The sequence below is a fragment of the Rattus rattus genome, chromosome 6, assembly GCF_011064425.1.
Source record: "Rattus rattus isolate New Zealand chromosome 6, Rrattus_CSIRO_v1, whole genome shotgun sequence".
NCBI lineage: Eukaryota > Metazoa > Chordata > Mammalia > Rodentia > Muridae > Rattus > Rattus rattus.
The window spans coordinates 110,361,214-110,381,459 of NC_046159.1; positions in this window are offsets into that span (position 1 = coordinate 110,361,214).

Below are 20,246 nucleotides of genomic sequence, written 5' to 3' on the forward strand. Positions count from 1 at the left end.
CTAGCTCAGTGGGTGTCTTGGTTTCTTTTCTCCTTGCTGTGATGAAATACTCCCAGCTTAAGTGGAAAAAGGTTTGTCTTGGCTCACAATCCCAGGGCTCCATCATGGTGAAGTCGGAGCAGAAAGGTCTTGAAGCCTTGGATCACAAAAAGGAAGAGGAGAGTGATGAGCAACCATAAGCCTATGGAATGTTGCCACCTACAGTGGGCAGGGAGGTCTCACCTCAATAACCCCCACAGACATGCCCAGAGGCCCATCTCCCGAAAGAGTCTAGATTTCATAAAGTGAATAAATAAAGCATCATGATTCAGGCTGCTCCAGGGAGCGGACTGAGCCTGGGACTCTGAGTAGACGCCCAGTCCCCCAGCTTCTGATACTTAGCAAACTTTGAGAATTGTTATGGAGGCAATTATGCTTCTAATGGCATGACTTCTGAGACTCCAAAGAGGTATGTGCTATAGAAAACCATTTCAGATAACTCAGTACTTGACCTCCCATGACCTCATGACCAAAGGATCCTGTGAGAGAATAGCTAGGGACTGGGGGAGAACCCAGACGACATGCTCGCTCTGGCTGTAAATTCATCCACTGTGGTCAATATGCAAGTGGAACAGATGCTCTGGGAAGGAAGGTCATAACAAATAAAAATGCGGAAGCAGTGCCTGGTCAGCAGAACTCTGCCCATCAGGAGTCCTGCCTGGTTGGCAGGTGTTTCTCTCTGGCACTCTCTGGTGCTATGTGGCCTAGGGTGCTTTCCACTTTGATTCCACAAACATGGCCTATCAAAGACCAGTCTGTGTTATGGTAGCTCCCTAGATCCTCCCTTTGTGGGAAACAGCATTGGTGTGAATGGAGAGCAAACCCAGCTGTACGATTGAGTTCAGGGAGCATACCCCATCAGTCTGGACTTTCCAAACAAGACTCTGCTGTCAAACTCTCCACATAGAAGGCAGAAGGGTCACTGAGGTTGTGCAGAGGTACATGGGCAGGGAGAGACCATAGATCACCAATGGGCTGCTAGCCAGTGCCCCAGGTCTGCATAGTAACACTAGTCTGAGCAGCCTGAACTAGGCCCTGGCGTGGGCATGGAAAATGCAGGCCAAGTAGGCCTATGGGTATTTGTCCTTGGCTGCTGGTCTCATCTCCAACAATGATAGAAAGATGAGTAGAGGTGGTGCCAGGGTGGGAGGCCCAGGAGAGCCACACTGCTATCACTTCAGCCAGGAATATTTTGACCATCTCTCTGGTGTACTGTAGGGACAGATGGAAGAGGGTACATTGGGCATTCTCTTGCTTCTGCTCCTCCCTGACTCCCCTCCCCACAAAAACAGGGAACAGGAGATTTCAAGTGGCATGACCCAGGAGTTCAGGAGAGGCCTGGGCTAACTCTCCCCTGAAGGTCATTTCAACTTATGTTGTCCGATGTCAATCGAGGAGTAGATAACCCAGCCCAGAAAAGAGGAAGGAGTGGTCAGTACAGACTGAACTCGAGCACACAGCTGTTGAATAGCAGGGCCCTTCGTCTGCAAGGCATGGTGCACGAATCATTCTCCTGGCTTTGTCTTTCTTCTAGCTCAGCTTAGGATGGAATATGGGGGTGACCTGGTCCCCAGTCTTCTGCTCTGTCCTCTTAGCTTCTGAGCCTCTGTCCACCATTTCTCCCAGCTCAGCTAGAGGTGGGCAAAAGCATCTGGACAGAAAGGATAGCATTTTGCCAGGACAGATAGAAGGCAGGCTCTACTTCTCTTCAGACCTCAGAAAGACCTTCACTAGAGGCAAACAGCTTTCTGTCTCCTGATCCTGAATCTCAGATAACCCACTTTGCCCCTGCACCTTTCACACAGCTTTCTCTTGTCATGGGGGAGAGAGCAGAGGCTATCCCAGACAGCAATCACCTGGAAGTCATGTCCTCTGCCTCGGGTGTCTGCTGCTGTCTCTTAGGAGTGAGGCAGAATGAACTAAGCTTCAGTGGTTTATTTGGCCACTGTCTTGCTGGAAAAGGAAGGTTCACATTAAGGGGAAAGAAGCCAAGAGTACTAGGTCACCAGGAACTGAACGGCTAGGAAGGATGACAGAGAAGACCTTGCTGTGACCCCCAACCGTCAGTCTCCCACCTCCAACCCTAGCATCTTCATTCTGGCTGCACTCTCCTAGTAGACGCAGGCTAGTGAAAAGCAAAATGCAAGTCTGCACTGCGGATTCCGGATTCCGCACTACAGAAAATCAATTAAGGGGAGGGACTTCCTCCAGACCCCATTCCGCGGGTCGGCTTCCTTTCGCTGTTGGGAAGGACATGGCTTCCACCTTCCCTGTAGTCCGCAGAGGCCAAGTCCTTTGCATGCCTCTGGTCCCTGAGGGAAGTCTGAGGGCAAAAGGAGTAAAGAACTTTTCTACAGAGAGGTGGTAGAGTGGAATCGGAGCCTTCCCTCGCTCAGGGATGAGACTCCCGGGTTTGGGTGCTTCAGAAGCAGTGTGGTGGCTCTGTATCCAGCAGATGGCGCCAGAACCCACTGACTGCAGGGAGCCCAGGGAATCAGAGTGGTGACGTTTCCTAGGCAACAGACAGCGTTTCTAAAAGCCCGGCCCTTGACAACCATTCCCTGGTTGCCGACATCCATAGTAAATTTGGCTTCTGAAGGACAGGAAGAGCACAGAGAGCAAAATAATCTCGCAATAAGGCTAGCTGGGCAGCCCAGAAGAGCGAGGGAAAAAAAAAAAACCTCTTTTAATACGACTGTTTGTTACTGTCTACCAACGCCTGCTAGGGTGTCATAGTCTCAGTTACCATACAAGTCAGTATCCCGCAGAGTCCAATATTTTGGCTGGGAGAATGAGACTCAGAGAGAAAGCTTCCAAGGGACAGTTGGTCGGACCCTGGGCACTCCTGGTTGTGGCTACTCCCTTCTGGGGAGTGACAGTGTGAGGTATCCAAGCGGTATCAGGGTAGCTGGCAGTGACATTTGTTGGGTAACCATGGCAAAGCAGAGCAGGAGGTGTGTAAAGGTTAAAGGGAAACCACCTTACCCAATCCAGTTCTGTCTGCTGGCATGAGTTGGGACCCTCTACTCAGTGTCTTTGCTACTGCGAGTAGGACTTCTTCATATCAAAGAAGCCAAGAGGTGGGAGTTAGGCATTCCAGGGGTTGTGTGACATTTCCCAGATAGTACAGTTCTCCAAGAAGGGCACAAAGCTGGAGCCTACAACTATTTATGAGAAGAGAGGAGACTAAAGGGTCAGGTGTGGGGACCGTACAGAGGAGAGAAGCAAATTCAAATGAGTCAGGAGACAGATACAGTGTAATCAAGTTAGTTGGGTTATCTGATCTGTATTCACCCCAGCCCTCCTCTCACAGCCCTCGCCCCACCTCACACTTACTGAACTTTAGGCTCCATGAAGTGCCCGTGTTCTCCAGAGAAACAAAACCAATTATCTACGTACTTCTGTCTCTGCCTACCTGCTCTCTAGATTTCTATCCAGAGAGATGGGGAGTCAGAACTATCATGAGGAACTGACTTCTGTGACTCCAGAGATGGAGGAAAATGGAAGGTGCTGCAGGTGGCAGTCTGGAGGTCGAGAGTTGACTATTTTGAGCAAAAGTCCCTAAGCTGTCTTAGCTGGAAGACAGCAGGGTGGAGAGAGCAAATTGTTACTAGTCTTTGTTGTTGTTGCTCTATCTAGGCTCTTCTGGGAGGTGGGGGCTCTGGGAGTCCATGATGCCCGCCAAGCTTGGCTCATTCTGTGGAGCCAAATGTTAACCTTTCCAGAAACGCCACCACATACACAACTAGAAATTTTTTTTCCCTCAGAATAGTCCGGGTACCCCAAAGGCACACTGACATATAATTCTCCACTTTATTTCCCCCCCACACACACACCCTGTACTTCCCCCCCCCAACACCCTTCTTTCTTTCTCACCCTTGCATATTTAACCCATTAGCATTCCCTCTTGGCACAGCCTTCATAGGTAGCCTTTTGGGCCATTTCTAGTCTCTTCTAACAGCCAAGCCATGATCGCCTCTTACTTGCATTACAGCAATGGGCCCAGTTTTCCCAGTTCCCACTATTGCCTCCTTCTAGAGTCTTCTGAGTGCAGCAACTGGGTGATCCTTTCAACATGTAAGTTGGAGCATGTGAAGGCCCTGTTGTGGTTTTCTTGGGCTTAAAATAAAAGCCAGTCTCTTTCCTGTGACCTTCAAGACCCGTTGTGATCTGACCCCTACGTTTCAGACCTTGTTAATGATTGCTTTCTTCTCACCTTGTGATGTACCTTCTCTGGCCTCCTTGTTCTTCTCCCATAATCCCTCGTGCTTTTCTAAAAAAGCTCTCCCAGATATCCCTCTCCTGTTTACTCCCCTCCCTTTCCTGCAAGTGTCTACTCCAGGGCCATCTTGATAGACCTCCCACCACACATCCTCTCTTTCTGCCTCATTGCTTTTCAGAAAACACCACAAACATATTCTGTTTCTATGTATGCTGTCTGCTTCCCTCATATGATGTGAGTGTGTGTGTGTGTGTGTGTGTGTGTGTGTGTGTGTGTGTGTATCAGATGAGGAATAGGCTTTATATGTTCATTCGCTTATTTATGAGTGACAGTGATGGGGTTAGGGATTTAGCTCAGTGACTGTCACCCATAATGAACATAGGAAACCCATTCCTCGCCCGATACTTATCAGCAGGTATAGCAATGCCAAGGATACAGAGATGGGCAGAGCACACGTTCCTTTGAAGAACTCAGCACCTAGCAGGAGGAATCAGCTTTGATTTGTGTTGGTGAGCAGTTCAGGACCATGTAAAATGATGCAAATGCCAGCAGCATTGGTGGGGGATTGCTCTATGCTGGAACTGCGTACACGCGTTATGACACCATAAAACCCTGTGAAGTGGAGAATATGACCTCTTCTAGAAGAAGAGACAGGCTCAGAGAAGCTAAGTCCTTTGCCCAAGGCCATCTAGCTGCTCAGCCACTGACCTGAGGCTGTGTCCTCATTCCCATGCCCCAGCCATAAAGTCCCATCTCCCGCTCTCCCAGGGGAAGCCAAGAGGGTGCAGGGATAGATTATTAAAATAAAAAAAAAGAGAAGAATTCTGGGATGCCTCATGTGGAGCAGCAGAGAGAATGTGTGTCCAGTCACTGCCTGCCTCCTGCCTGCAGCCTGGAGGTGATTGGGTTCCCCGGTGGACAGCAGCCTTCTTGCCACACCCCCATCTTTGGCACAGCATTGACTGTGCAAGGATCCCCTTTGGGCCTGGTCATGCATATAACCACAGGCTGACAGTTCAGGGTGCCAGGGCAGGCAAGGGTGAGGTCACAGGCTGAGCACTCTACCCAGCCCCCCCCCTTTCCTCACCACAGGCTGTTTTTGCTCTGCTGGCTGCAGAATTCCCCAGCAGCTTTAGCCCAGCAGGCACCGGTTTCTCCCTGGCAAGGTCTAAGTGTGCCAGCCTCCTGTTGCTGTGGTAACGAATTACAACTTCACAGTTTAGGACAACATAAACTTACTATCTTACTGTGGTGCGTGTCAGAGATCTAGGATTCATCCTTCAGCTAGCTTTCCATCTAGAGGCTCCAGGGAGAACCCATTCTTTTGCATTGAGAGCTCTTGAGGCTGCCTGAGGTCTGTGGCTCATGGTCTCATCTTATCCCCTCAAAGCCAGAGCACAGCATCTTCAACTCTTCCTGTCTTTCTGACTCATGTGGACTTTCCACTCTAGCTTTCTTTTCAAAGGCCCGCTGTAGTGTTCCCATCTTCCAGTTTACAACATAATCATATCTGCAAATGTCCCTTTTGTCATCTTAGACACCACGAGTTCCAGAGGTCAGGAGGTAAACATTTTCAGGGGGACATTACTTGGCTTGCCGAGGCCCTCTAGGATGCTCACCTCCACAAAGGGAAAGAGACTACTTATAGGATGCTTAACAAAAGCTAAACAATGTGGACTCCCTCTGTCAAATCATCCTTAGGAGGTTTTGTGCAGATCCTTACTGGGCATGTGGACCCTATTACCTCTAATAGCACACACACCCCAAGGCCTCATTCACAGATTGGAAACCCATCTTTCTCTTGTGGGGCAGATTTGTCTAACCTGAAAGTTCTCAAGGTAAGACAAAGGGCTATGTCTCACTTCTAGGGCTGGCATAGGGCAGGGTAGAACAGGCACTCAGGCCACTGCCGGTTGGAAGCAGGCAGGTTGGGCACGTGGGTGTCTTCTAGAGGGTCTGTGAATCTACCCCATTCTTTAGTGCATGCAACTCTTTTGTGTATTTATCTAGTTTTTTTTTTTTTAAGATGAATTAGGGGCTCAAAAACCCTGGTTTTATTGAGTTGCTAGAATGCTAACCTAGTAGGCACAAAGCTCTTGGTTTGATCCTAAGCACAACACAGAACTGATTATACAATCTCAGGCAGGAGGATTGGATCCCAGTTCAAGGTCATTCTTGGCTACATAGCAAGTTCGAGGCCAGCCTGGCATAATGTGACCCTGCCGCAAAAGGAGAAGAGACGGAGAGGAGAGCAGAAGAGACCCTGATCTGGGGACAGCCTTTCCTGGGAAGGGGGCCTCCTTCTCTTAGCCAGCTTGTCACTTTGGTCGTTCAGCAAGGGAGGTAGTAAAGAGGATATGAACAGTTTCTACTGTGCTCAGCTGGTTTTGATTGGTCCGTGGGGCAGCAGAGATTTCTGGGATTGGCTGCAGACAGAGTTGGTCAGCAAGGTGGCTGGATATCTGTAAGAAGAGAGAAATTGTTATAATCATGCCACCTGCTCTAAACAACTCTGCTCACACCAGGCTGTGCCCCCCAACAATCAGGGGCATCACTTCCTGGTGTGCAAATCTGAGTGTGGTCTATTTACTTCTCTTCTGAGCTTCCTGGTGATGCTGAGAATTATGGGGGGCCGTGGACCACACATTGAACACAAAGGACTGGAGGAGCCATATTAATTTAATCTTCCTTGTCTGCAATTATTCAGTGATGCAGTGTACGTTTGTACAATGTATCTCTCTCTACAGTCTCTGGCCCCGCCTTCACTCTCCATGCTGGCAGGGAGGGTCTGAGCCGCAGCATCCATCCACATCCTCATTCCTGTTGTACTCTGGTCCCTTGGGATAGAAATGGGCTCTCCTTGCTTCTGAGTTTCCATGTTCATGTCTGCCCCGGATCTCTGTGGCTGTCCCACCCTGTGTGCCTTTCCTGCAACGAGCACTCAAATGCCCTGGCTTCACTCTATCAGCTGTAGCCAGACTAACACAAGGGCGGAGGGCTCTCTACAGCTTTGTCAGGGTGGGACCGGAAGCCAGCTCTTTCCCTTCCTACTGAAGCCGCTTCAAAACGTTACTGAGATTTCAGAATTTGGGATTTGGATGGAGGGTGATTTTGTTTTGTAGAACAAGAGGTGCATTTTGAGCCATTGGGCATTTGAGCCAAAAGCATTTTGCGCTTTGCCCCTTTCCCTGAGCCCTGGATTTACAAAGGGCTTGCCCAGTATCCCCCTTTGGGCACCTGACTTAGGTCACAACTGTGGGGTGGGTGGGGGTGGGCAGGTAGAGAGCAAATAGAAAAAAAAGATAAAACACACTGGGCTTTCTATCTCTTCTGGGGAGCTATAGTGATGCTCCCAGCATTCATACCATTGCTAGGGAAGTGCACTGTTCGTTTATATAATGAGGGCCCTAGGCCCAGTGTCTGCAGGCCTGTTTTCCCAGCTCCTTGGGAGGCTGAGGCTGAAGGATTGCAAATTTAAGGTCTTGCTGGACAACTTAGTGAGTTGCCGTCTCAAAAACTCAGAGGAATAGGGATATTGCTTAGTGGTCAAGCACTTGTCTAGAGTGTACAAAGGTCTAAATTCAATCCTCAGGAGGAAGAGGAAGAGAAGGAGGAAGAGGAGGGGGAAGGGGAAGAGAGGAAGGAGGAAGGAGGGGGAGGGGGATGAGGGGGAGGGGGAGGTGGTCAAGGACTAACCATAATGAAGGCCTCAGGTTCAGATGAAAAGGGAGATGAGCAGAAAGATCAGGTCAAAACTAGAGATTTCCCATGAGCTTTCCTTCCTAACACCTATTCGGGATGAGAAGAAAGGACACAGGATACTGTGTAAAGAACCAGGGCACAGGACACTGAGGGACAGGGAGTTGGCCTCCTCCAACCATGGAATCCTGACCAGGCCTCTTGTGGGCGAGGGCCTGGTAACTCCATTATCATCTAGCCTCTTTCCCTTGTCTGCAGGGACAGGATCTGCTCCTGTCTTTGGTCTCTGGGGATCTGAGGGCTTGGGGTCACGTGCAGGAGAGGAGGGCAGCGGGTCTGCTCTCTCCTGCTGTGGGAAATGGAAAGCAACGGAGTGCTGGGCACCTGTGGAAAAAGCCTTAGGCTGTCAGTTTCTGTGGAAGAAGAGGTTCCGATCAGAAGCTCCAGCGCCATCTTTAACTACCCATCCCTCCTCCTTTATTCTCTGCTTGGGTTGTTTGTGAGTCTGAGGCAGGGTACAAGCAGGCACAGGGGCAGGTAGGACACCTCTATGGAAAGGCGATGTCCTTTCTTCCAGTGACAGGAGAATCAAGGCCAGTTTCCCTGGGGCCTGCTCTGCCCTAAAAAAACATAAACAGATCAGCCTTGCAGATGAAACAGCTCTGCCACCTACCAGCCTGTTTTACCTCTCCTGCTGGAGAGAGGACACCAGATAGCCCATCCTCTGACAGAGAGCTTGCCCCATTCACCATGTCATCTTTTACCTGACCCTAGCCTTCTAGCAATCCCCCTCCCTCTTCAGAAGCTCAGAGTCCCAAATTCCTCCATCCCTCATTCCCATGAGGGCCAGCATGCGTGTGCTCTTTCTGTCTCTGTCTGCCTCTGTCTGTGTCTGTCTGTGTCTATCTGTCTCTGTCTCTGTCTCTGTCTCTGTCTCTGTCTCTGTCTCTGTCTCTGTCTCTGTCTCTGTCTCTGTCTCTCTCTCTCTCTCTCTCTCTCTCTCTCTCTCTCTCTCTCTCTTTCCTTCCTTTGCTTTCCTTCCCCACCTCTCCTCTCAGTACCGGAGATTGAAGCAGAGTCTTGTACAGTGCAGCTCTTACAAAGCGTTTCTTTATGCCACGACTGTCAGAGCCGCCTGGCTCTGCTAATTTGTGGGATGATAATGACGACGACGACGACGACGACGACGACGACGACGACGACGACGACGACGACGACGACGACGACGATGATGATATGATTACTGTGCATCTTATGCTCTTTAATGACTGAAGACAAGCACTAGAGACCCCCAAGGAGAGGGCAGCTGTCTTTGTCAAAAGAGTAAACACAGATCTTTTGTTTCCTACAAAGCAAATGTGTCCAGTAGACCTCCTCCTTTTGCCCAGTTCACACCTTAATCTCCAAGAGATAGAGATAGAGACAGGGAAAGCAGGATTCCCTTGTGAGATTCCTGCTGTCCTGAAGGTAGCTGTGGACCCGAGCACCCACTAGATTAGAAGGGCAAGGGGAGTGAATATGAATGGGACTAGCCTCTGTTCTTTAAGTCCCTTCCTTAACCACTATACTTGCCCCCTCGCTCCAGTTTTCTTCATCTTTCTGGATGCAGGCACTGGGCTGTGGGAGCCTGGGAGGAGCAGACCCTGGGGCTGGGCTGAGGGGTCACTGCCCTGCACCTGCCTGCTCTTGATCCTCCTGCTAGGGGCTCTTCTACCTTGTACTGACATCCTTAGCTTCCGAGGATCAAGCCAACATGGGCATGAGCCCCACAGGCTACCCCCAAAAGGAACTTAGTTCTGGTAAATTCCTAAAAGGTGGCCTTACTCATTAAGAGGTGGGAATTCTGTTCTGGCTAGTTTGATGTCAACTTGACACAAGCTAGAGTCATCAGAGGAGAGGATGCCTCAATGGAAAAACAATACCTCCGTAATATTGGGGTGTAAGACTCACCTGGGCAGCAGAGTAAAGCTGGTCTTGGTAGTGTGGGTTGTAGGCCTCAAGGGTGTGAGTGCAGGAGAGATGGCCCTGCTACTTTGTCTGTCCTGCGATGCTGTGGGCAAGGGAAAGATGATGTTTCTTTTACCCTTGCCCCTCAACAGCTATGGCAGGTGGGAGAGCTAGCCCTGAGGGCATGAGAGCAGGAGAGCTGGCCCTGCCCCTTGCTAACAGCAGCATTAGGTGAGCTAGCGTGGGGGGGGGCAGTGCTGGAGAGCTCACTGCAGTGGTGTGAGTGCAGGAGAGCTGGCTCTGCTCCTTGCTAACAGCAGCATGAGGTGAGCTAGTGGGGCAGTGCTGGAGAGCTCACTGCAGTGGTGTGAGTGCAGGAGAGCTGGCTCTGCTCCTTGCTAACAGCAGCATGAGGCGAGCTAGTGGGGCAGTGCTGGAGAGCTCACTGCAGTGGTGTAGGTGCAGGAGAGCTGGGGTGCTGACCAGCTCAGCTACCAGTCAGGCCCAGATCCAGGGCTTTGAGTTGGCTCAACCCAACCTCTACCCGACCTGTGAACTTCTGGAGTGAGTGAAAGGCCAGTCCTGCAGATCCAAAGCTTCAGGATCTCCATGACACAAGGTAACAACAGGACATCTGAGAGGAGTCCTAGTGAGGATCCAGTATTGACAGTGGAGCAGAACCCAGAGGCTCAACCAGACCAATGACTCACTGCAATGAATATTTGCAAGTAAAGAAGTGTGGACAAGAGAGACTCACTATGACACACTATAGCTTCCACCAGGAGGTTTTTTTTTTTTTCTTTGAGGTGGGGAGGTTGCAAGGGATGCCAGATGAATGGGACTGGGGTGCATGATGTGAAATTCTCAAAGAATTAATAAAAGATTAAATAATAAAAGACAGGTGTGTAGGCAAGGCAAGCCTGTAGGGTTCTTTCTTTCTTTCTTCCTTTTTTTTTTTTTAGCTGAGGACCAAACCCAGGGCCTTGCACTTGCTAGCCAAGCACTCTATCACTGAGCTAAATCCCCAACCCTGGATATTTTCTTAATTAGTGATTAATGTGGGAGGGCCCAGGCCATTGTGGGTGGAGCCCCCCCTCTCCCTTTGGCTGGTGGTTCTGAGTTCTATAAGAAAGTAGACTGTGCAAGCCAGGAGGAGCAAGCCAGCAAGCAGCACTCCTCCACGGCCTTTGTATCAGCTCCAGCCTTCAACTCTGCTTGAGTTGCTGCTCTCACTGCTTTTTGATAATGAACTATTATGTGGAACTGAAAATTAAATAAACCCTTTCCTCCCAGGTTGCATTTGGTCATTTTTTTTTTCAGCATAGCAATAGTGACCCTGACTAGGACGAATCCCAGCGTTCTCTCTCTCTCTCTCTCTCTCTCTCTCTCTCTCTCTCTCTCTCACACACACACACACACACACACACACACACACACACACACACACACACACACACTTTAGTGGAAGGGGAAAGGAGATAAGGCCACTTGACCAACACTATTCATGTTAATTAAAAGCATGTGCACAACTATGACAGTGTTTCATGATAAAGGAAATGTAATCTTGGCGCTGGAGTACTGTTCAGTGCTTAAGAACATTTGCTGCTCTTGCAGAAGACCCAGGATTGGCTCTCAGCACCCCATGTGACAGCTCACTCTTATTCCAGAGGATCAAATGCCCTCTTCTGGTCTTTGTGGGCTCCTGTACTAAAGTAGTTCACATAAACTCATGTAGGCTCACATACATACACATAAATAAATAATAAATAAATAAACCTTTTATAAAAATTATGTATATGCCAGAAAATTGGCAGAAAAATGCAAAGAAGAGCAGAAACTACCCGTGATCTTAGCAAGATCAGATAATCACTGTTTGACTATGGTATATTTTTGTGTCTAGACACATATATGCCTAAAAGACAACTGTAGCACAATTGTGATTCTTTCCCGTATACTCTTATATGTCCTCTTTGTCCTGCTTCTATATACCTTGAGAAACCAACACTGTAACAGAATTGTATCCTTTCCATTTCTTTAGGATGTTATTGTAACGGTTGTATTAGGTGTGCGTTAATTTACTTAGTTATTTCCCTATTGTTAGACCTGAAACAGTATCCAAGGGTCTGCTTTTAGAAACTGTGCTGTCATTAATACCCTTGTACAGACAATTTTCTTGTATAGCCACTTTTGACACCCAGTTAACAGCTAAAGGATGAACAAGTCATGAACTCTGGTACATGCCTGTAACCTAGCATTTTGGAGAAGGCAAGAAGTTCATGAGTTTGGGCCAAGTCTGGCCTACATGGTGACCTCTTGTCTTTAACAAGTGTGAAATTTAAAACAGTTTCTAGTGTCTGTTGCAAAACAGTACATTTACATTTTGCACTGCTTAAAACTTCCCCAGTCTTGTACAAAAATGCCTGATTCATCATATACTGTTGGCTACTAATAAAGGGTGGGAATTGGATAGTGGCTGAGTAGGAACCACTTACTTTTGATAGGACACAGGAACAAGTTCTGAAGCAAATGAACAAAATTGCCCTAACTGTATTCAATCCAGACACCCAAGGCCTGGTACACAGTACAACTCCACCATAAGCCCCCATCACAGTGAGTTCTGCCTTCCCATGACTCCCTTTGCCCACCACAGAAAAGCTTCCAGTGAAGGGAAGCTACCAAAAACTACAGAATTTGAAGGCATTGTCTAGCATTCCCTCTTCTGGAGGTCAACATCTAGAACAACATTGTCTTTTCCTTTTGTGGTTGGACCATGTTTCCTTCTTAGTGTTGGTAGGAGTGCATATAAATGTAGTGAGACCATTAAAGGGTTTGGAGGATGATTAACCTAAAAGCCAAGAGAAACCATTCCCTAGAGTGGAAGAGATGAGAAACATTATGGCCCAATGTTGAGGAGACGCAGATGTTTGTTTTCTGATGGGGTTAGAGAGACTACTCAGTGGTTGAGGTCACACAGTACTCTTGTGGAGGATGAAGCTCAGTTCTGAGTACCCATGGTGGCCTCGCAATCCACTGTAACTCCTGTTTCAGAGGAGCACGTCCTTGGCCACTGCAGTCACCAGCACAAATCCACATGCAGACATGCGTACACACATAATTATAAAATAAAAATAGCTGGGTGTGGTAGTGTACACCTTTAGTGCCAGCACTCAGGAGGCAAAGGCAGGCAGATCTCTGTGAATTCAAGGCCAACCTGGTCTCGTAGTAGTTCTAGGCCAGCCAAGACTATATTTAATAAGGCCTTGTCACAAAGATAAACAAATATAAACTCTTTAAAGTAAAAATAGGTGTATATACTTTTGTCTGCTTACATACACTCATGTGAGATCTTCCAAAAGTATTAATTTTCTTAATGTGATATATCTGCTCCATCTAGTCCCCTTATTCTACATCTAACCTCTGTGGTTCTATGCATTATAGTTTGATTATCATTGACTTAACAGCCAGTATCCACATATAAACGAATACATACCATATTTGGCTTGCAAGGTCTGGGATACTGTTATGGAGTTTGAGACCACTGGGAAAAGACCACCAGACTCAAGTTAGATTATAATTAAGCAAATCTACTAGGAATTCTAACAGGGCCACAGTCTGTAGCCCAAATCAGGGATGTGCTGCCCAGAGGCCGGTGACAGAAGGAAGGGCCTTTAAAAGTGAAAACCTCAAAATAGTCCTTGAGTGTCTGCATAAGCAGCTTACAGAAGCCAAATCAGCAGCCAGACATAGCATAGCAATCAGATGTCACAGCTGCACATTTGTGGGTTGGAGTCAGGGTTGCTGGGAACTTCCAGAAACTTGAGAACTTGAGTCAGAGACAAACAGCTCTTAGGTACCAAGATAGATGCCAAGCGCAAACTAGAGACATCACAGTGACTCATCCAGGATGACTTATCTCTAATTCTATCCATTTACCTGTGAATTCATGGCTCTCTCTCTCTCTCTCTCTCTCTCTCTCTCTCTCTCTCTCTCTCTGTCTCTCTCTCTGTCTCTCTCTCTGTCTCTCTCTCCCTCCCTCCCCCTCCCTCCCTTCCTTTTTGTTTTTTAAAATATTATTTATTTATATATATATGAACACTGTAGCTGTTTTCAGATGCAACCAGAAGAGGCCGTTAGATCACATTCCAGATGGTTGTGAGCCACCATGTGGTTGCTGGGATTTGAACTCAGGACCTCTGGAAGAGCAGCCAGTGCTCTTAACCACTGAGTCATCTCTCCAGCTCCCTTCCTTCCTTCCCTCCTTCCTTCCTTTCCTTCCTTCCTTCCTTCCTTCCCTCCTTCCTTCCTTTCCTTCCTTCCTTCCTTCCTTCCTTCCTTCCTTCCTTCCTTCCTTCCTTAATAGCTGAGTAATGCTCCATTGTATAAACATACCTCATTTCTTCTGTTGAGGGACATCTAGATTGTTTGTAATTCCTAACTATGAACAGAGCAGCAATGAGCATGTTTGAGCAAGCATCTCTGTGGTAAGACTAAATGTCCTCTGAGTGTCTGCAGAGTGATATAGTTGGATTCTGAGGTAGAGTGGATCCCATCTTCCTGAGGAACCACCATATTGATTTCCGCAGTGGCTGTACAAGTTCACACTCCCATCAGCAATGAATGAGTGCTTCCCTCATATCCTCACCAACATGAACTGTCACTTGTTTTCTTGATCTTAGCCATGCTGATAGGTGCAAGATCAAAGTTGTTTCGATCTGCATTTCCCTGACGACTAAGGATGTCGAACATTTCTTTGTTTCTTAGCAACTCGAGTTTCTTCTGTTGAGAATTCTCTGTTAAGAACTTCTCCCTGTTTTTTAATTGGGTTTTTCGTTTTCTTGGTATCTAGTTTCTTGAGTTCTTTATATATTTTGGGTGTGGAGTTGGCACAAATTCTTTCCCATTCTGTGGGCTGCCATTTTGTCCTATCGACAGTGTCCTTTGCCTTGCAGAAGCTTCTCAGTTTCATGAGGTCCTATTTACTAATTGTTGATTTTCGTGCCTGCGTGAATGGTTTTCTTTTCAGAGTCTTTTTTTTCTAACGTGTTCAAGGCTATTCCCCAATTTCTCCTCTATCAGTTCATTGTATCTGGTTTCATGTTGAGGTGTTTAAACTATTTGGAGTTGAGTTTTGTGCAGGGTGATAAGTATGGATCTATTTGGATTCTTCTACCCATAGTCATCCAGTTTGACCAGCACCATTTGTTGAAGATGCTGGGTTTTCCAGTGTATATTTATGGCTTCCTTATTTAAAAAAAAATCAGGTATTCATAAGTATGCAGACTCATGTCTTGGTCTTGAATTCAGTCCCATTTATCACTGTGACTATTGTTGTGGCAACATCATGCTATTTTTATTATGACAGTTTTGTAGTGCAACTTGAAATCAGTGATATCTCCTGCAGTTCTTTTATTATTTAGCAGGTTTTAGTTATCCTGGGCTTTTTGTGTCCATATGAGGCTGAAAACTATCCTTTTAAGGTCTGTGAAAAATTGTGTTGGGGTTTTGATGGGGATTGCATTGAACCTGTAGATTTTTTTCTTTGAACCTGTAGGTATTTTTACTATATCATTCCTACTTATTGATAAGCATGGGAGAGTTTTCTATCTTCTGACAACTCCAGTTTCGTTCTTCAGTGAATTTAAGTTTTTATTATATAAGTCTTTCACTTGGTTAGCGTTATCCCAAGATATTTTGTTATAAGAAGCTATTGTGAAGTATGTTCTTCCTCTGATTTCTTTCTTAGTCTGTTTGTCATTTGTATCTAGGAAGGTTACTGAGTTTTGTGAGTTAATTTTATATCCAGATACTTTGTTGAAAGTGTTTATCAGCTATAGGAGTTTTCCAGTGGAATTTTTAGAGATATTTATATTTACTGTCTTATCATCTACAAATAAAGATACTTTGACTTTTTCCTTTCCAACTTGTATCCCTTTGGTCTCCTTCACTAGTCTTATTGCTCTAGCTAAGACTTCAAGTGTTTGAAAGGGCGTCAAGGGCTGGGAGAGATGGCTAAGAAGTTAGGAGCATTGGATGCCTTTCCAAAGGGTCTTGAGTTCAATTCCCAGCAACCACATGGTGCCTCATAATCATCTATAATGAGATCTGGTGCCCTCATCTGGTATACAAGCATACATACAGACAGAACATTATATACATAATAAATCTTAAAAAAAAAAAAGACTTCAAGTACTATTCTGAATAGGTATAGAGAGAGTGGATAACCTTGTCTTGTTTCTGATTTTAGTGAAATTGCTTTGAGTTTTTCTCTATTTAAGTTGATATTGACTATGGGCTTGCCATAAACTGTATATATTATGTTGAGGTATATCTCTTGTATCCCTATATCTCTAGGACTTATATTGTTAAGGGGTATTGGACTCTGTCAAAGGCCTTTTCTGCAATTAATGAGATGATCATGTGGTTTCTGTCTTTCATTTGGTCTTTAATGTGGATTATATTTATCAATTTATGTATGTTGAACCATCCATGTGTCTCTGGGATGATGTCTAGTTGATCAGGAGAGATAGTAGATGATTTTTTTGATGTGCTCTTGGATTCTGTTTGCAAGTGTTTTATTGAGAAATTTTGTTTCTATGTTCCTATTTGAAGTTGATTTGTAATTCTCCTTGTTGAGTCTTTGACAGGGTTTGGGCATTGGGATACTTCATAAAACAAATTGGGCAATGTTCCTTCTGTCTCTATTTTGTGGAATAATTTGAAGAGTATTGGTGTTAATTTTTGAACTTCTCATAGAAATTTGCACATCTGGCCTCGGCGTTTCTTTGGTTGGGAGACTTTTACTGACTGATTCTATTTCACTAGAGGTTATAGGTTTATTTAAATTGCTTATCTGATATTGATTAAACTTTGGTAAGTGGTAAAACTGTTCATTTCTTTTAGATTTTTCCAATTTGGTGGAGATCAGGTTCTTAAAGTATGCCCTTATGATTATCTGGATTGTCAGTGTCTGTTTTTATGTCTCCCTTTTCATTTCCAACTTTGCTAATTTAAATCTCCTCTCTTCCTCTTTTAGTTAATGTGGATAAGGGCTTCCCAATCTTACCGATTTTCTCAAAGAATCAATTCTTTGTTTCACTGGTTGTATTGGTTTTCTTTGTTTGTTTCTGTTTTATCTATATCAGTCCTCAGTTTGATTATTGCTTGCCATCCACTCTTCTTTTTTTTTTTTTTTTTTTATTTTCGGAGCTGGGGACCGAACCCAGGGCCTTGTGCTTGCTAGGCAAGTGCTCTACCACTGAGCTAAATCCTCAACCCAGCCATCCACTCTCCTTTTCGTTCTACACCTTTCAGGTGTGCTGTTAAGTTACTAGTGTGAGATCTCTCCGACATTTTTATATATTCTTAGTGCTATGAACTTTCCTCTGTGTCTCATAACTTTGGGTATGTTGTATATTCACTTTCACTCACTCCTAGAAAGTCTCATTCCTTTCTGAATTTTCATCCTGACCTGTTTTTAATTCTTTGGTGAGTTGTTTAGTTTCTGTGAGTTGGTAAGTTTGCTGTTGTTATTAACATTCAGCTGTAAGCTGTGGTGATCAGATAGGGTGCGCAGTGTTATTTCAACTTTCTTGTGTCTGTTGAGACTTGATTTGTGTTGGCATGTGCATTAATTTGGGAGAAAGTTCTGCGAACAGCTGAGAAGAGGGTATATTCTTTTGTGTTTGGGTGACATGTTCTGTAAATAACTGTCAGGTCCATTTGGTTTATAACATCAGTTAGCTCCAGAATTTCTCTGCTCAGTTTTTGCATGGATGAGCTGTCTGTCTATTGGCAAGAGTGGGATATTAAAGTGTTCTGCTATTGTGTGTGAAGGTCAACATGTGATTTAAGCTATAGCATTGATTTTTGGTTTTTTTTTGCTTTTTCAACCTCAGGTGCCCTTGTGTTTGGTGCATAGATAGTAAAAATTGCAATTCTTTCTTGGTGGATTTTTCCTTTAATAAGTTGTGCAGTGTCTTTCTTTATCTCTTCTTTTTTTTAAAAAGATTTATTTATTCATTTATTATATATAAGTACACTGTAGCTGTCTTCAGATACATCGGAAGAGGGAATCGGATCTCTTTACAGATGGTTGTGAGCCACCATGTGGTTGCTGGGAATTAAACTCAGGACCTCTGGAAGAGCAGTCGGGTGCTCTTAACCGCTGAGCCATCTCTCCAGCCCCTCTTTATCTCTTCTGATTAGTTTTGGTTTGAAGTTTGTTTTGTCAGATATTTAAATGGCTACACCGGCTTGTTTCTTAGGTCCATTTGGTTGAAATAACCTTTTCCGTTTTTTTACCCTGAGGTGATGTCTGTGTTTTGGATGCAGAAGGAGGGGTCCTGTCTTCTAATCTGTTCTCTTAGTCTATGCCTTTTTATTGGGGAGTTGAGACCATTGATGCTCTTGGCTATTAATTAGCAGTGTTTATTGATTTTTGTTATTTTGTATTTTGTTGTGTTGTTGTGGTGGTGGTGGTGTGTGTGTGTTTCCCCTTTTTTGATTTGTTGGTCTGGGAATATTTAGTTCCTGCATTTTGGGGGACTGTGGTTAACCTCTTCTTGTGTCTTCTGTAGGGCTGGATTTGTAGATAGATCTTAACTTTGGAATGTCTTATTTTCTGCATCTATTGTGATTGAAAATTTTGCTGGATATAGTAGTCTTGTTTAGACTTGTTTAGCATCTATGGTCTCTTAGAGTCTGTAGAATACCTGTCTAGGCCCTTCTGGCTTTTAGAGTCTTTATTGAGAAGTCAAGTATTATTTTAATAGGTCTGTCTTTATGTGTTATTTTTCTGTTTCCCTTGCAACTTTAATATCTTTCTTTGTTCCGTATGCTTAGTATTTTGATTACAATCTATTTGCTGTTCTGTATGCTTCTTGTACCTTTATAGGCATGTCCTTCTTTAGGTTGGGAGATTTTTCTTCTATGGTTTTGTTAAAAAATATTTTCTGAGCTTTTGAACTGGGATTCTTCTCCTATTTCTGTTATTCTTGGGTTTGGTCTTTTCATAGGGTCCCAGATGTTTGGATGTTTGCCAGGATATTTTTTTTAGACCTAACATTTTCTTTTAGTGGGGTATTCATTTCTTTCTATTGTGTCTTTAATGCCTGAGAGTCTCTCTTCCATCTCTTGTATTCTGTTGGTGAAGCTTGCCTCTGAGGTTCCTGTTTGAATCCCTAAGGTTTTCACTTCCAGATTGTCACCTCAGTTTGGGTCTTCTTCATTGATTCCATTTCTCCTTTCAGGTCTTGAACTGTTCTTAACCATTTCTGTCCTCTGTTTGTGTCCCATAGATTTCTTTAAGGGATTTATCCATTTCCTCTTTAAGGACCTTTATCATTTTCACAAATAGTCTTTTAAGGTTCTTTTCTTGGGCTTCAACTATGTTGCCATTCTCAGAGCCCGCTATGGCAGAGCTGTTGGCCTCTGGTGGAGACATCGTCCTGATAGTTTTGATCGTGTTTTTACATTGGCATCTGGGCATCTGGGTTTGGGGAGATTATAATTCTAGGTGCTGATATCTGATCTTGTCTTTGTTGGACGTGTTTTTTGTTCCCTCTCTTGTTTCTGTTGCCCTGTCTAGTTCTTAAAGCACGGTGGCTGTGTGTTGCCTGATAGGAAATTCTTCTGGGATCTTGATTGGTATGGCCACTGAAGGTTCTGGGTAAAATGTGTTTCTATGTGTTGGGAGCTGACACATAGGAGTGGGATGGGCTAAGAGGTGGCTAAGGGTTCCATAGAAGGGAGGAAAGCTGTGTCCCACCAGGATCTGTTTGGTCTCCCAGGAATGGGGACAGAGAGGAAGGAAAGGCAGGTGGTCTGTTCAAGAGCTGAGGATGAGGATAGGGGGTTGGATTTGGGGGAGTAGAGGGAGGGGTGAACAGCTACAGGTAGACTATCTGCTTCTGTGGCTGGAGTCCTTTGATCATGATTAAAGTTGGAGGGTAGGGGTGAAGTGCTGGTCAAGAGCCCTGGGTGTAGTGGCACACATCTTTAATCCCAGCACTCAGAAGGCAGAGGCAGAGGCAGAGGCAGAGGCAGATGGATCTCTGTGAATTCAAGCTTGGTCTACAAAGAGAGATCCAGGATAGCCAGGGCTTCACAAAGAAACCCTATCTATAAAAGACAATACAAAACAAAACCCCTCTGATCTCCCAGGCTGGGTTTGGTGTTGTATTGTGTGGTGATCCGGCGGGGCTGACTTTGAAGAACTCCTATGTCCACTTCTTTAAGGCTTTCTTCTTGGGCTGCTGGAATGCCCCAGAGTAGAGTTTTCCAGTCTCCAGCCTGAAGAACAGAGGGGTTCAGATTCTCTGCACCCAGCATTCCAATGACA